Here is a 17066-nt window from a genome sequence, read left to right as displayed (position 1 = left end):
GCACTGATTTCAATGGCTCTTTTCCAGAGTCTTTTCGTAAGCGACCTACTGGATGAAGCCACCAGGGTGAAGAGTTTGATGGCCTGGAAGGTCCCCGAAGCAGAGGCACTGAGAAGCATGACAAAGCTGAATGCTCTCAGACGCGGGGGAAGGATGGGGCTGGGGCTCTCCTCGTGCATGGTCTACAGCCTAACGGGCCTAGGGAGCCACCACCATGCTGGAGCTCAGACCCCTTCCCTGTGAGCCAGGCTGCCTCCCTCAAGGCAGCAACAAGGATTTGGGTCAAGCACCGACGGCCCCAACTCTACCAGTTATTTTTAGTCACTTGTATTAAAAGGAACACAGCTGGCATGGACCAAAACAGGCCCTGGGGATGGGCTGTGAGCCCCTGTAGGCCCAAGACCATTGGCTGCGTAGATCAGCTCTAATCCCAGCTCATTCAGTGGGCCTACGTTTCCATAAAACAATTAAGTCCTATAAATCAACCTTGATCCCCAGCAATTGACAGTTACGTGCTTTCTGCTTCAGGCTGGCTTGCATCATCCAGAAAACCGCATTTTCTACACACCAAACACTCTTGGAGAAGCTCCTTTCTGCACCTTCAAGTGGACTTTCCTGCCCACCAATAGGTAGGACAAGGAGCTGGAAACAGCTGGTTTTGTGCTTATTTCAAAATTAAACCACACGGAATTTCCTCTGTTCCAATCGAAGCTGGATGTCAAAGCATCCAAATTTCTTCCCCTCCCTGGGGTCACTGCCAGCTCCTCTTGAGTTTCGGTGGGCAGGCTGCCTCAAAGTGCAAGAAAATAACAAAATTGTGAACATTTTTCAGCTTTATTTTGGAGCTCACAAAATGGAAAGACAGGCTCCCTATGCCCAAAAATATTTTACAAGCTAGGCAGTCACCTGGCTCCAATGCAACCATAGTGGGGGATTTCCAACTTCCAACCCTCCCCGCAAGAGATGCCCTAAATTGGCATTCAACAAGATTGAGGGAAGCAGCAGAGTTAGCAAAAGGTGACGAGTAGTTGTTTTTGATAAGAACAGTGTCTGCTGAAGCACATCAAAGTAAAAATTCAAGCACTGAATAAACAGCATGTTTATAAGATTTTCAGTCTGGTCTGGAACAGCTCTAGGCTACTTCTGTCAAAAACTGCTGTTGGCTACATGGTACTGCTAACTGAGCAAATAACTTCCAGAACTTTGCCACAGACCTATACGCCAAGATGAAAATATATTGAAGTTCAATATGTTGCTGCATATACTTTGGAAGCCAAGGAATTATTTCTGATACAATAGCAGTACTGTTAATAAGTTAGCACCAAGATACAAACAGCAGACAGGTCAAATCCTTAAGTCACTCCGTAGGAAACCTAGATATGTGCTTGTTTTAGCTCAGAATTACACTGAGACCTCATATGGTCCTTGCTAATGAAATGAGAGGAAGCAGTAGTATCTATTCCCAGTGTAACAGCAGGGAAACCAGATTGCAAGGTTCTTCTGCTAATATGAGTTACTATAGTGTTGTGGGAGCTTTGCACTGCTGCAATAATTGCAGATTTAACAGGCTTTTTCATCCTTCTCACCTTCAAATCCTCTCTCTCAGAACAGCTTAGTGCTGCCATCTACTTTTTTTTTATCCTAACAGTTTTGTTTTTATTTTTTTTAATCCTCACAAAGTTCTCAACAGACCAACCCACCTGCAACACCACCACCGTCTCTTGAGTCTCTATATTTGGGTCCCCAGGTATACACTTATGGCCTGTCACCATAGTTTCCTCTGCTTTCAACTTGGTCTAAGTACAGGATTGGATCCAAAATCCTTTTAACACTAATTTACACTCGAGCCCTCAAAGATGGGGGAAGAAAAAAAACACAAGCATTAACCACAAGATCATTTTTACAACACTTGCAAATATAAAGCTACTAAATTCAGGGGGTGAAAAGGTGGTAGAGACATGGGGCTTCAAATCTTCAGGACAGTTCTGGAAAGCAAATTTATCTTACTAAAACTGTTATTCAAAGTTTCAGTCTCAGAGGATTAATAAAATTTTTACAAGTCATTTATTTGCACAGATACTAACACCGCTGGAAAAATATATATATTTCCAGGCTAAAGGATCTATCATCTGAATAACGAGGCTAAAAAACATCCAGGCTTTTTACTAGGAGACTGCCTGCTGCTGATCAGGCAGGAGCTAGTCTTGATTAATTCTCCACCTCCCTTTTTCATCGCACAAATTTATTTTTAGGGCGTGAGCACTTCTTTCCCCCCACACAAAGAGGGTCTTAACTGTATTTTGGAGGGATCAAGAAGCGAAGCCACAGCACTTTTTGCCTCCCACCAACATCACACGGAAAGAGAGAGCATCTATCCCCACTGCATGGATCTTCCCCAGGCAGTATGCTCCAGAGAACCACGCATTGTTTCCCTTCATTCCAACCAAGATAGCCCTAACCTCTGTGGGTTATGGTCTGATCCCTAAAGAAATCATAAAGCCTCTTTATTTAGAGTGGTGGTGGGTAGGTGGGTCTAGGTCCGTACTTGCCTTGCTTCAGTGAGGTACAGACTTTTGATCAAAGCAGTATGGAAAACAAGAAAAAAAAAGAAAAAAATCTGCATTTCATTGCAATCCATTTTCATTAAATAAGCTACTTTTGGCAAGCAACAGACACGCTCTGAATTATTCCCATCTTCATCCAGATGGCCAGAAACATAACACTGGGTCCCAAACACGGGTCCCTGAACTACATACACAATAGGTATCCACATCCCTACGCAAGTCACTCACAGCATGTCCCACATACATGCCAGGAGGGTCCTGCATAGGGAGGAAGATTTTTCTTACTGCCTTGCTCACGTGTTTCAGCAGAGGCTGTTCGGATCCCTGCCCAGGTTTGCAGTTTGGTCTCCCTGGCTCATATGACCCTGGGGCCTCTGCTGAGGCTGCAAACAAGTCACAGGGGCTCTGGTAGAGTGAATACATTTGTCCACAGGGAACCAAAAGGAATTAAATCACATTATGCACACTGTACCAGGCTGACGAAGGTCACAGATCTGAACTGGGGTAGTCCAACGTTCAGCACAGATGTTAACTTTACAAGGAAACACCCTGAAAAGGGATGAGACCGTATTTTCAGCAGGGGATTTATTTATTTTATTATTTTTTTTTTTTTTTTTGCTTCCTGTATAGGCTTTACTTCATCATGGAAAACGAACCGGAGAAGAGAAAAATAAAACAAAGCCAAAATATAGTTTTAAAAATAAAAACCTCGTTTCCTAGCTGTCATTCTTGCATTTTGCATGTCATGCCTTAGCATTAGCTGCTGCCAAATGCAAGACGTCAGGTCCATCTGGCAGATGTATACTTCTCTGGCTGCCAAGCGTTTCCTTGTGATGCAGGGGCTTTACTATTAAGTGTATTTGCAAATTCCAGTCTCCTAAAGGAGCAAGGCTCCTCAGAAGCAGCCTCTGCTTTGGAGGGCCCTGGAAGGAGGTAAATGGAGGTACACCTCGGTCACCCAGATTACCTATTGCGTTTCCTTGGGATGATGGCCAGCGTCCTGGTAACCAGTGGCTATACCAGCTGTGGGAGAGCTTTAAAGAGGTCCTTTTTCTTCAGATTATCCCTAACAAAATTAAGGATTACTTTGGAAGCAGAGGGGAAACCCAACCATTCAGGCTGACATCATTACTTATTTACATATAAACACAGCCAGGAAATAAGCATATGTATTTATATATAAACAAAAAAAAGCTATCCATACAACGTTTTATACGCTGCTTTTTCATCCAATATTTACTACTTTATTCATCACTTACGAAAAAACTTTCTCCCCAAGAAATTGGTGATAAAATGCCCTCTGGTGGGCGTGACTGCAGACCTCTACAGCAGCAACCACCTCCTGAATAGTTCAGAGGCTTCAATATATTCATGGGATTACTATTTTTAATAGGGTGAGACAAAGCACATTCTTTCTTTCCAGAAGAAACAGAAACACCCCTGGCTAGTGGGCCCACATTCTACTGCTAAGTATCTGGTTTAAAAGCATTTTAGGTTTCTAATCCAAAGTTAAAAAAAACACACACAAAAGAAAGCAATTTCCTGTTTAAGCATTCCATGATCCCCCCCCCAATTTTTTTTTTCTTGCCTGTTTAGGATATTTTCTCCTCTACAAATATAATGACAAGAAACCGAAAAGGAAAGTTGCATTAGGTTTTGCTTTGCCTCAGCATAAGAGAATCTTGTAGACTAGAGCAGAGAAAGGAAAGTGGAGCTTGCAAATCATTTGTCCTGTTGCAGCACAAGGCTCAGCTAGGAAGGAGGCACTAATTGTACACACAAACAAATGCAGCAGTCCCAGAAAGAGTTTAGTGCATAAACAGAGGCAGGGATGGAAAAATCCTCAGAAATAAACTGAAGTTAACGGGATGCGTTTCACCCTTAAGATACTCAATAATTGTGGGTGGTGCCTTCATCAATCCTAGGTGAAATAAATCGAAAGAAGAGAACTGGAAGCTTAAGATGCAGTGACTAAAGAGGTAACGCAGCAACTACAGGTCAGGCTGCATGTGCAGCTACTTTGAGGATATATAAAGTAAAAAAGGAAAGAGAGAGACTTTGATAGCCCAGCCAACGTGGAGAAGGAGAGCCACCAGACAGAGCCAACTGCATAAGCCTGACCACCCTAACATGGCCATTAGAAGCTGCAGCTGTATGCAAAAATGTAACAGTACTAACGTAGATTATATTTTTTCCTATATTTTTTATATTATTATTTTTATCATCCCCACTCCCCAAAAAAGAAAAGCTTCAGAGTCCTGGCTAAATACGGATAAGCAGTGTAAAACACTCGCAACACATGAAGGAACGTGGAAGAGCTCCACCGCTCTCCCTGAGTTCCTTGGGGAGCCTTCGTGCTTCCATCTCATGCAGGATACGGCACTTTCTCTACTCACCCAGATGGTCAAAAAATTGTTCTCAGCTTCCACAACGCAACTGGCAGTTAATTGTTGTTTTACGTTAAGAATATATATATCTCAAAATTGCAGACGCATTGTATAAATAATGGGGTTAAGCTTTTTTTAAAATGTTTCTGTGCAACAGCACTTCACTTCTGAAGTGTTCTAGGGTATAAACAATGGTGTGATTTAACACTTACCCTCCCCCTTTCTACCCTTTGAAAGAAATAAACTGGCTAAAGCCCCTCATTTATTTGAAAACCACTCTTTACATAAGTAACGCACCCCTGCTCTGTGCAGAGCTCCATCCCTCTCTAGTGGCAGCCAGGTCACATACCAGTGATAAGCCTGCTCCGGGCTTGGCAAACAGATGGTTTTTAGCTCAGACATTAGAAACTTCTAGCGTAAGATTCAAAGATCCCCCCCCGCCCCGTTTGCTCCTCTTCGCCAACAGCCCACCCAGAGGTTCAGAGTTACATTTACAATTTTCTTTGAAGACAGAAGCTAAGAGTTTCACGGAGCAATGCTGTCACTCGCTGCTGCACTGTACAAACTCTGTCGCTGATTTACGATCGTCACTCTCGCAGACGTCCCCAGACATTGTGTTGATCGCAGCTCCAGTGAAACTTATTTATCTCATTAGATGGAGCAAGCCAAGATTAAATACTGTATTTGTGCATGTGGTTATACATGCATAATGTCTGGGCTCTAAAATTTTGCCTAAAGTCAAAACTAACAGGTTTTCTAGATGGAGATTAGCACTGACATTTCTTGGATCTCATCCTGCTGGTTAGCCTTTTCCTCAAAGAAGCTTTGCTCTTAGAGTAGCAATTACAGGTGTAAGTTAAACTATTTTTATTTTCCCTGACCCTTTGAACAAATATATGTGTTTATTTGTAATATTTTTACATATAATGCATGCTACTACGCCTGTCAAGCAGAGGGGAGAAAACCACCTTTGTTGTTTGTTTGTATTTTTCAGTTTTCTAATCAGGAAGATAGCCCAAAGCTGTACAATTCTGACTGCTTCTGAGTTTAACAGCAACCTTTCCATATAAAAATAGAATTTACCACTTCTAAAAAATATATAGGAAACATTCGCTTAGGTAGACTTAGGAAGAACAGTAATCAAATTAAGGTGTTACAGGTCTACCACTAAAATAACACCAAGAACTGGCGTGTTCTTAATTTCGCAAGGTAATGTTTAGTAAGTGGGAAGACCTGTGATACGCTGCCATATGCAATGCCATTTCAGGAAGCACCTTAAGGAAATCTGAGCCCGTTCGTGTTTCTCTGAAGATGAATAACTGCATGACAAATAGCTTGGCCTGAAAATAGGAGGAAATAAGTTAACCAGGACTTCCACTCTGCTTACATACAGCAGGAGCCTGACCAGTCTGCTGGCTCCCTGAGACCAGAAGCACAGAGGTACCTAGTGCCCGGATTAAACCACTACCTCAAGCAGTAGATGTTTCTGCTGAAGCCACACCTGCATTTCCATCGCAAATTAGAGTTTAAGCTTCTCAACGTCACCCAACCGGGTGTCAATTGATCTCTAGCCCAGAGCACCTCAACTCTCAGCAGAGCACCGCCACTGCCTACTCTTCTTCAAACAAAGAAGGCAGCACAGCACAGGGGTGTGTTTTGTTTGTTTTACTTCCATTATTCTTGAAATACAATACTTCAGTAACTTCGCTGTTGCGACCACAAGATTTGTCTAAGAACGGCTTTTAGAAGGCTTTGAAGGATGCTGCTGTGAACTGTTCAAGTGTGATATTGAAACAGTGAGTTTAAGGAAAACTTGCTGCAATTTCTCTTTTAGCGAGAGCGCTCCCTCCCCTCCTCGCGCACACAAAAGAGCTTTCAAAAAATTTTTTTTTTTTTTTTTTTTTTTTAAATCTGAGACAGGGGAAGAACAGACCAACCAAAATAAAGGGTATTATGGCAGCAAGCAAACCACAATTCTGCTCTTCGTTCCTCTTCGGCTGCATTTCTGTATCAGAGCACAATTTTTAAAGCCAGCCCTGTATTTTTACAGACTTCAGGCAAGACGTTGTTTCCTTACTTCGCATGCCGTTTCTATGCTCTATTTTTTCCTCCTATAAATAACAACTCAAATATCAGCCGCAACTTCCCATTGCCATTAAGTTCAGACAGAGATAAGGCTGTGATGTTGCAGAACTAGAACTGCCCAGAAGTTTAATCATAAAATTACACTTTTCTTCCAAAAAAAAAGTGCTGGAAAATAGGCTTTACTTTAGGGATTTGATAATCTTGAAGAACAGGCAGAACATTTATCTAAGATTTCCAGGGTGCCAGATGTAACCTCATTTAATTCAACAGTTTTGGGCCAAGGACGACTTTGGCCCATTTTATAGTGCAAAATGGAGGGGGGAGGGAAAGGAAGGACATAAGTGTTGGAGTACCTGCACCACACAAACCCAAGAGATCAGAAAGATAAGCCTACTGTGCTACTCCCCTTTACCCCCCCTATCTTTTGCAGCTGCTGTCATCTGTAGAGATTTGCAGACTTTCTTTGACCTTAAGACCTTCACAGTTGAATTTCACAAGCGATTTGTTCCTCAGGGTGCAGAAGCTCTGCACAGCATCAGACACATATCGGAACGTGTCAGCTCCGCAGGTGTTAACTAGTTCAGGATTTGGTCTGCAGTTCAGCAGCTCTGGTGACAATTTACACATCAAGATCAACCGGGAGGTTCCCCAGAAGGTCCCACACCACGTACCACACTCTTACATGCTCTAGGCAGTTTTTAATCCAATATCATTACATTTGTTTGCGGTCTCAAGGCTTGGACTTCAGAAAGCAAGAGGGTGTTTTTCACTCCAGGCTTGTACGGAGCCCGTAAAAAGCATAATAAAGTGCTGGCACAGGCAGCAAGCCTCATGGCTTCTGAGTTTGAGACTGGGCATTCAATCCAGCCGGCACAAAATCCAGACTAGTATCAGCACGAGATAAGAGTTAACTCACAAAGAGATCAAATCCAGCTCATTTATGTCTATGCAACATCGATTTCTAAGAACTACATGTGTGTAACCAAGAGCAACATTTGATCTGAAGCCTAATACCTCGATGTCCAGCTATTATAAAACAGAAGCAAAAAAAAGTAGCTACAAACATTTGACTGATGTTGCCTGCAAGCAGGGCACTGCAGAAGGCTGTACCGGCAATTTATATTGACAGTATTAAGACGGGACATGGCAGGCCTCGCTATTAGAAGTAATTGTACAAATATTTGTATTTCCTTTTTTTAAAGAACAGAACATGGGGAAATACAATACAAAGCCACAGACCAAGAAACAAGCTACTACATGCAAGCTTCTCCCAAGTTAATTCTCCTCTTAATGGAACATTGATTGGTATATTCAACATTAGAAACATGAAATATTGGGTAGGGGGAGGAAGCAACAACACCCTTAGAACTGCGAATTTCGCTGAAGTTATAAATACTTTCCTCATACGATCGGCCACCATTATAATAAAGAGGGCAGTGAAGTATATTTAACATTTTGCCTTGTGTTGCATCAGTAATTCTGTCAGAGGTGACCTGGAAATGTTAGCTGCAGACTTTCTTCACTCTTCACCTAAAGCAGCCTTTTCCATGACCTCTCGTCACACCGTATCCTTGCTATGTCTGGCACTTCTCTGCTCCCAGTGGGATACACTACAAGGTGTCCTTGGTACTGTCTAGGCATTTCACGTGCAATCTATCGAGCTGTTTATGAAATGGAGGCGGGCAGGTGGGGAAGTGGGAGCAGTATTGGACAAGTGTCTCTAGGTTAAGCAAGTCACTTGGGGGGAAAAAAAAGGAAGAAAAAGAAGCCATGTACCAAAATCTGTTTTCTGATTCTAAAACATCAGTCAGGTTCAAGAATTGCGTACAGCCCTACTGTGAAGGGGGAAAACAGAGTAAGGTATCATCTCTGCCCTACTGTATCCAGAAAAGGGCAATAAACCTTCTAACTACTCTCTTGGAATTCAAAGGAGCTGTACGAACTTGACATTTCTTATAACCAAGGACTAGCCTTGGAGGAAGCAGAGTATTCCACAGTCACGATGGAGAACATCTGGATAGGCATTGTTGCACCTATTCCTATCCCCATGGTAGGAAAGGGGAAGAGGAAGAAGAAAGTTTCAGCTTTATTAGTTCTCACTTACATGGATCTCCCATTTCTTAAACAGAACCCTTGAAATATAAATGGTGTCACACAATCAGGAAGCCACTTACTCCCACTGCCCAGGAACCAACATCTATCTCAGGGTCCACTACTGTCTGCCCAACTGTAGGGAAGATGTGTTCCTTCAATCCTTTTCCTCCTGTCATTCACAGCATCCTTCTGAGATATCCCTTATATCCTCCAATATATGTTACTAAAACAAGTCATTCAGAAGAGGGCAGAAGACAAAAGCTAAAAAAGAAAAAAAACAAAGAACCAACTTGCATTGCTCTCAGAGTTCCCAGCCTTGATACTTCAAGCAACGACAGCACCAGGCTCATCAGCTCTGCTCAACCACCCCCAAATACGTAGTTTAGAATATAAGCACAGCCAAAGGGCTGTTTCATAGCATATAGTTGAGACGGGTGACTTAGTTTATACACGTTACATACACACACACACTTCTATGCTCTACCCCTTCCCAAAAACATAAGAAGTTTTGATCCGGAGTTAGCAACTTCTCCCCACCCTGTTCCCGAACTTCACGGTGGAGTAAGGAGTAAACTCAGTAAGATACTGCTTAAGTTCACGGTTATTCTGTAGCACTTGATATAGTTTCAAAAGCATTTTCCAGACATTTATATACCCGACAACATTTTGTAGTATGAAGTGTTCCAACTTGGCATTTCTTCCCCACTCTTGGCAAGCAAGAGAATAAAATTGACAGAAAGTTGAAAAATGAAGTTCTTGAAATACACAATATGGTAGGGATCATTTAATGAATTCAGGTGCTCAACAAGCTACAAATCAACAGAAATTTGCAATACATATATATTTCAAAGCACAGGTAAACACAGCTGCAGCCACTTTAAAGTTATTTCATGTCATATAATTATTACGATGAACTTTCTGAACTCTTTGCCCTCTCTTCTTTTGATCTGCAGTTTACCTGTGGCTGGGAAAACTAGTGGCATTTAAATTCTTCTTTCTAATTAAGGAAAACAGCATGTTTAAGTCTCAGCCTGAAAAGAGAAACTTTTCTTTGAGTAGCTACAGCATGCTGTGATCTGCAAACCCACTAGAGCAGCATTCACGGACCAAAAACCAAAATCCTCTAACGAGGCCTGACAAAGCATATCTCAGAGCAGAATTATCTGATTTAAGTATTAATTACTCATCAGCACAGACTTTAAGAAGTATCTGAAGCAAAAGCTCTTAAATCATACTTTAAATCCTGGGTTTCTACTGTCCACGTTGCAATGCAAATTAACGGTTTTGTTTTTGTAGGGTTTTTTTTGCTCCATTAAAAAAAAAGTCAAGACAGATAATGAGTCTCTTCTCAAGGTTAAAAAATAATCACTGGATGTATGATTTAAGTCCAGTTCAACAGATCAGGCACATCCTGAGTTTGAGACCCTCTACAGCAGCAGTATTGCCTCCGATACTTCTATGGGAACTTGAGGGATTCTTCCCAGCATCTCTCAACTACATACACGGCCCAAGAAAGCCACTTCTACAATACGTGTCTCGTAGCTCTTAGTTAACAGGAACATTGCAGAGGAATCGCATCAGTGAGATTTTCTTGCTGACTGCTGCACTGAATGAGTTCCAAAAGGTAACCCCCTAGAAGTAATCTGATTTTTCTAAGTCAAAAGCCATTTTACCCGTATTTATGTGGACTCTAGAATTTGAGACAAACCCACGAACTGTACATTTGTGTGCTCCAGTAAGCCAAATCAAACAAAACCTGAGCAGAAGTCCCGGCGCTTAATATCACCTTTTGCACACTATTTTATTGGATGGCAGCGAATTAATAAAAAAAACAGTGCGAAAGGAATCCTGAATTCATTACAAAAAGTCTGTCTTTGTCTGTAGTTGGAGCAGACTGCTTCAGTGAATCAATATTATCATTACAAGCCAGCATAAGCTACCTGAAGTTTAAGACCACTGAAAAACCATGCATTTTTCTGATGTTAATGCCAACGATGGCAAAAATCCAAGTTGAGGATATTTGAAAACCTAGACCTGAGCATCACAGACGAAAAAAAAAAGCAGCACATAAAAATTAAGGAAAATGGTCCCATGTTCCAGATATTCTAATCCACAACATAAAATTATTTATGGAAGAGTGTGACTAGGAATTCAGTTCCTGTCATTTATCAGATGGTCAAGACAGCGCAGAGGTAACCGGCTGCATAATAACAGCACTAGGAAGGCTTCTCGGGGCATCTCTGGTATCAATTTTCTCCAGTCCTATTTTAGCTCTAATAGGTAAACAGTGCATATTCAAAACCTGGGAAGCGTTGACTTTTAAAAACCTGACAGAAAGGCGTTCCTATAGAGATTTCTAATCTATTTCCTTTTAATCTCTCTCTTTATAGCGGAGGAAGAGTTCTTTGTACTTCTGGTAACAAAGGCAGCACAGAAGTGACAGAAGCATGTCAAAGCTGTTTACATTTCATACGGCCTCATACACGGAGCTGCTGTTGGCAGGGCACTTCGCTGAGCAGCAAGGAGCCCGTTTTCCTACGATAAACTTCGTACAAGAGTTCGCCGTATCGAGGGATGCCAAAACCCCTTCCCCTCCCCACACAGGGTTAGGCTAACCCAAACCCAGAAAGGAAGTTTTTTTAAAAAAAAGTGAAGCAACAAAGGGTTAATATCATAATTTCAAGGACCTACAAGTATATTTAAGGCAAACTTATCCGATTTGTATTGCTATGCGCTTTGTGATACAGGTAAGGGTGAAACCTATTGATACAGCCCAGCTTTTGTGGAGAGACGAACACATTAAGAAAGTAAATACAGGAATAAATCACATCATTTAATGATACTGTATCATGTTTATTAAGGTTACTGAATCAGCACACTGCAAGGCCAAATGTTGCCAAATGGAAGAACTGAAATGAGGAAGAGAAGAAAAAAAGCCAAAGGGCCAAATAATTTTCTAACCCATGCTGAGATTTTAGCCAGCTAAAAGCCTTGATTATGGCACAAAGAATTAATGGTCTGAAAACGATGCAGACCTCTGTGGTGCATTAGGAAACTGATGCTCTGCAAACAGGAGCTTCAGGATCAGACCTTGAGGTTTCCTCACTACCTGGTCCTGTCACCCGTGACGGCAAACCCACGTGGAGGAGCGTTGTCTGCAGACAAGTTGTTGGGAGAACCTCCGTAATACCATGCTCAACCTGAAGTTAAAGGAGGGATGCTTAAACACAGCTAATGTTGAAAATACTCCAGAACTTAGAAGCACAAAAAAAAAAAACCCTAAAAGTTGGTTTTAAGATTAGAAGAAGAAATCCCACAGCAGGGATATAATGGATGGGGTAGGGGGCTAAACAGGATAGGACAGACTGGAATCTCCCTCTACTTTTACCCATTTAGGGGTACTTTTCCCCTTAAAGCTGTGTGTGAGCTTCTACCACAGCACGTGGGAACTCTACATGCAGAAAAAGGGGAGGGCAAAAAAAAAAATGTATATATGAAAAATACACTTTTTTCTGTGCTTCAGAAGACATGGCTCCACGGGTTTTTCGGAACTAAATTAAAAGGTCAGGAAAACAAGTAGGCATGGACAAGACTGAACTGCAGATGAGCACGGAGAAGCAGCGGGATGAGCACCAGGGACTGAAAATAGCTAAGGGCCCGATCCGGGTCCCAGCTCGAGCGGGGCCAAAGGGGAATGGCTCTCCTGGAAGCAATGGATGGAGACCAGGGAGCAGGAGGACGCATGGGAGCCGAGCGGTATCGCCAGCGAGACGAGCACAGCCAGCCTGGGGATAATGAATTCTCCTCACAAACAGGCATTAAACGTGCTAGCACCAGGTATGGTTCACAGCAAGCCCAGAAACCACATCTAATTTCTAGACGAGTCATTACTGGCGGGCACGTCCCTCTCCTTTCATTGAGAGGATTTCCAGTCACCACGCACGCTATGTACTTTTTATTACTGTTTGAAGAATAAGAGCAGTAACCCTGACAAAACGCCAGCCTAAAAGAAGAAGAAAAAAAAGAGAGAGGTGGTTACTTTCTTCTTTCGAGATTTCTGCTCCTTAAAAACAAGTGAGCAAGGGAAGGGTTTGCTTCTGCACACAACCACTTCTTGTTTCAGCAAGACTTGAACAAAACCTCCTTCGCTAGGCTGTGTATCTAATATATTGGGCACGTGAAGTATGACCATCACTCATTAGAAATGTAATTAAAAAGTGACAAAACTGGATCCCCCCCTCCCCAGCATGCAGATGAAAACCAGTAACCCTGACTCTATTTGTAACCATGACAACTATAGAATATTTTATTTCAGTAATATAATTCACACCCAACGTTTGCTCATCGGTTTTGTTGTTAAGGGGAAGGTTGACACGCTGTGCACACATTTCATAAGCTACCGGAGACAACAAATACAGAGAACTCGGGCAGCGCTCGGGATCGAGAACCCGGTACGTGTTTCATAGCTCATCTGAGATCCTCTGCAGGAAGCTAAATGAGCACGAACAAAAATCCAACCAAATTAAGCAGTAATGGTCATTACTTGCAAGACAACAACTCGGTACAACTGGGTGCTTTTCAACTTTTAAATAAACTGCAGTGATATGCCTGTATTTTAGGAGCGGTAGTAACTCAAGCCCCAAACTTTAATTTTCAATTAAAATATAATATGCATTTTTCACTCTGTTAGGAAACACCAAAATAGATGCTACTGGAAGAGGTACCCATACGAAGGGAGGCAATGAAAGAAGTGGTTCACATATGCTGGCTAAGCCTTATTCTGGATGGGTCACTAAATTATTTGCATAGCTCCCATATTTCATCTTAAATTGAAGACAACTTCCATAAATACACACAATGAAGACAAGTTATAAGAACAAAAAAAAAACCCTGTACGTTATTCAGAGAAGATTAAACAACCTACTGAGCATAACTAAAGTTTGACGCAGATAAATGTCAGTGTAAAATATGGTTGTACTTTATTTTTCTCCACATGGGGAAAAAAAAAAAACAGAACAAAAACCATCAGCAGCTTAAAGCACAATATAACAAAAATAGAAGGCAGACACACTGTTGCTTTGTTTTGGAGGAAAGAAAATTAAGAATAAAGCTTGCTGGAATACTACGCCTTCCCTCACACAGATCATAACATCTATCAAGGAGGATTTAAAGTTTCAGCATATTGCTAATTATAAGAGACAGTAATACTATTATCTGCAGTCACCTTAAAGCTACAGCAGGTTGATTTTGAACTCTCTCGAAACTGACCTCAGAAGGGTACCCCGATAAATGTTTTATCACTGGAAGGCTCGCACATAACCACACATGCACACTTGCTCTGTTGTTTTAAAGAAAAAGCAAGGGAAAAGAAAGTTTCTCCATTTATCAGGAATGCAGTATATGTAATATTGCATTAAAACAAATAAGCCTTTAGCAGACGTGCATGCTTTTTTTCCCCCCTTCACTGATGGGAAAGTGAAGGACCCCCCTATAACCCAGTTAGCAGAAGGCTCCGCTTTTCTGAACAGTTTTCACGTACAACAAACAAAAGGTGAGCAGCCAACTGCATCACCGGGGCTCCAAATTTTCGGTGGTGGTGGTGGGGAGGCTGATTTCTCCGTAGCACTCTAGGAACATTTTCGGCTTAGTAAACGAAGCCAAAGGGTGGAAAAAAAATAATCTCAGACTACGAGGAGGCACTGTTCGTGAAGTGTAGGAAAACCAGCACCATCCATCCCCACAACTCCCTTCCTCCAGACCTTTTTCCACCCTCGGGGGAGGCGAAGGAACCTGAACCCGAGAGCCCAGGGCCCTCGGACCTGCATCCCCGCACAAGGACAGCCAGTCACACCGGCTCAATGTCAACATAAAAACAAAAAATAATTAAAAAAAAAAAGAAAAGTAGCTTTCGCCTCCCATCCTAAGCGACCCCTTCTGAAAACAGGTACCCAGGGGATGCGCCTCGGTGCTCCTACCGGAGCCAGGCAGCACTTCGGCTCAGAGAGAAGTTAAAAGAAAACAATCCAAAATAAATAAATAAATGAAATAAATACAAGCCCAACCACCCTAAAGCGCGTCGAGAGGAAAACCCAAGAGCAGCCAAACACAACCTCCCACCGTCGGGGAACGGCACACGGCACGGAGCGGGGAAAAAACGCGTAAGAAGTGGGTTTTTTAAAAAATATATATATATTTATATATTTTAAGGAAGATTCAGCCGAGAAGTTGCTGCCACGAATCGCGCCGAGGGATGGGGATGGGGCACGGGGAGCCGGCGGCGGGTGGGCGCCGATCGCTTCCCGGCGGTTTTGGGGTGGCGATGGGGGGGGGGGACGGGGACATAGAGGGGGCGATAGGGACAAGGGGGTGGCGATGGGGATACGGGGGGGGGGGACAGGGACACGGGTACCCCGGAGGAGAGGAGGGGGCGACAGGGACAGGGCTGCGCGGGCGAACGCCAGAAGTTGCGGGTGCGCAGCGCAGGGGGGGGGGGGGGGGGGGGGGGCACAAGATGGGAGCCCCCTCCTTCCTTTCCAAAAGGATTTACCCCCCAAAAAAAACCCCTGGCAGGAAGCAAACCGCCTGTTATTTCATCGTCGTTAATAATAACGATAACGAACCCCGCGGCGGTCGGGGCTGCGAGGGGAGGCACGCAGGAAGTTTTCGATGCGGGCGCAGGCGCAGGCTGAGGTGAGGGGGGGGGGTTGGTGGCGGTGAGGGGAGGGAAGGCGGTGGGGGGGGGGGGGGAGGCAGAGGCTCCGCGGAGGCTCCGCGGGCGCGCAGCCGCCGCTTACCTCCCTCCGCGGGGGGCGCAGGGAGGCCCGGGGCCGCGTCGTCAGGCGGCGGGAGGCTGCGCGGCGAGGGGAGGCTGCGGTGGTTTGCGCATCGCAGCCTCCGCCGCTTAACGCAGAGCCCAGCGCGGCGCCGGGAGCCGGGAGCCGCGCTGGAGGCCGGGCAGGGAGGCTCGGCGAGGAGGTGGCGGCGGCGGTGACAGAGGCTGGCGGTGGCGGCGGCGCGGAGCAGCGGGCATGCTCCCGTCTGGCCGCCTTCCCCTCACCTACTGCCCGCTTTAGCCGCGGAGGGAGGAGGCCGGGGTGCCGGGGAGAGGGGCGGGCCGGGCCAATCGCGGAGGAGGGGGGAGGCGGAGGAGGCCGGGCCGCTCCGCCCAGCACGGCCCGCCTTCCCCGGCCGGCCTCCCTCCCTCCCTCCTTCCCTCCCTCTCCCCTTCTCCCTCCTGGCCTCCCTCCCTCCCCTCCTTCCTCCTTCCCTCTCTCCCTGCCTCTCTCGGGAGGTAGGTGCGGAGCCTCCGCCCCGCAGCCGGCAGCGGGTTTCTCCCTTCCCATCCCTCCCTCGTCCACCCTTCTGTCCGTCTTGTCCGTCCCCCTGTCCGCAGCGAGGACGTGCGTGCAGGTGGGAGAGTGCCTTTCCCAAAAGGTCACCCGTCTCTCTCCCGGCCGCCTTCGAAAGTAGCGTGTAGTTGCAAAGAAATATTACCCCGCTTTATTAAATCGTCGCTCTCCGGGGGCGTGCTCCAAAGCCTCTTGAAGTCCACGGGAGTCTTTGAATAGGTTGGTACAATTCTCTCCCGACAGGGCTTTTTTTTTTTTTTTCCTTCCTTCTTCTTCTGTTAAATATCCATCGCGCTTGGAGTCACTACAGATTTTACGCGTGGAAATCTGCATCTGTCTCTCTATTCTGTGTAATCTTGTCTCTGTGCGTGCCGCTTTGTAGTGAGCTTTCTGATGTGCACACAATCTGCATATGCTGTAGTTTTACCCGCAGAACACTTTGTCTTTTTATATTTCCTGCGAGCATAACAAAGTAAAATAAAATAAAAAAATAAGCTTAATCGAATTCTCTTTCTCCGTACTTTTCCAGTTCGAGACGCGTCGTGGGGGAATGCACGCTCTGCCGTGTTGGAAGGGAGACGGCGGTG

General features: G+C 44.4%; 1 protein-coding gene across 2 annotated transcripts in view; it reads right to left on the bottom strand.

The window, feature by feature from the left end:
- Positions 1–16202, bottom strand: part of KLHL29 (kelch like family member 29) — a 399077-nt gene extending 382875 nt beyond the window's left edge. The window contains exon 1 of one of the 2 annotated variants that reach the window (XM_080588569.1): positions 15925–16202. The gene's annotated coding sequence lies outside the window, so the exon portion shown is untranslated. The remainder of the gene's footprint in view (positions 1–15924) is intronic. The other variant, XM_080588571.1, reaches the window with a different exon arrangement.
- Positions 16203–17066: the final 864 nt, after the last annotated feature.

The sequence above is a fragment of the Anser brachyrhynchus genome (assembly GCF_964034855.1).
Source record: "Anser brachyrhynchus genome assembly, chromosome: 3".
Taxonomy (NCBI): Eukaryota; Metazoa; Chordata; class Aves; order Anseriformes; family Anatidae; genus Anser; species Anser brachyrhynchus.
Note: the sequence above shows the minus strand (reverse complement) of the source record. Positions and strands in the feature narration are given on the sequence as shown.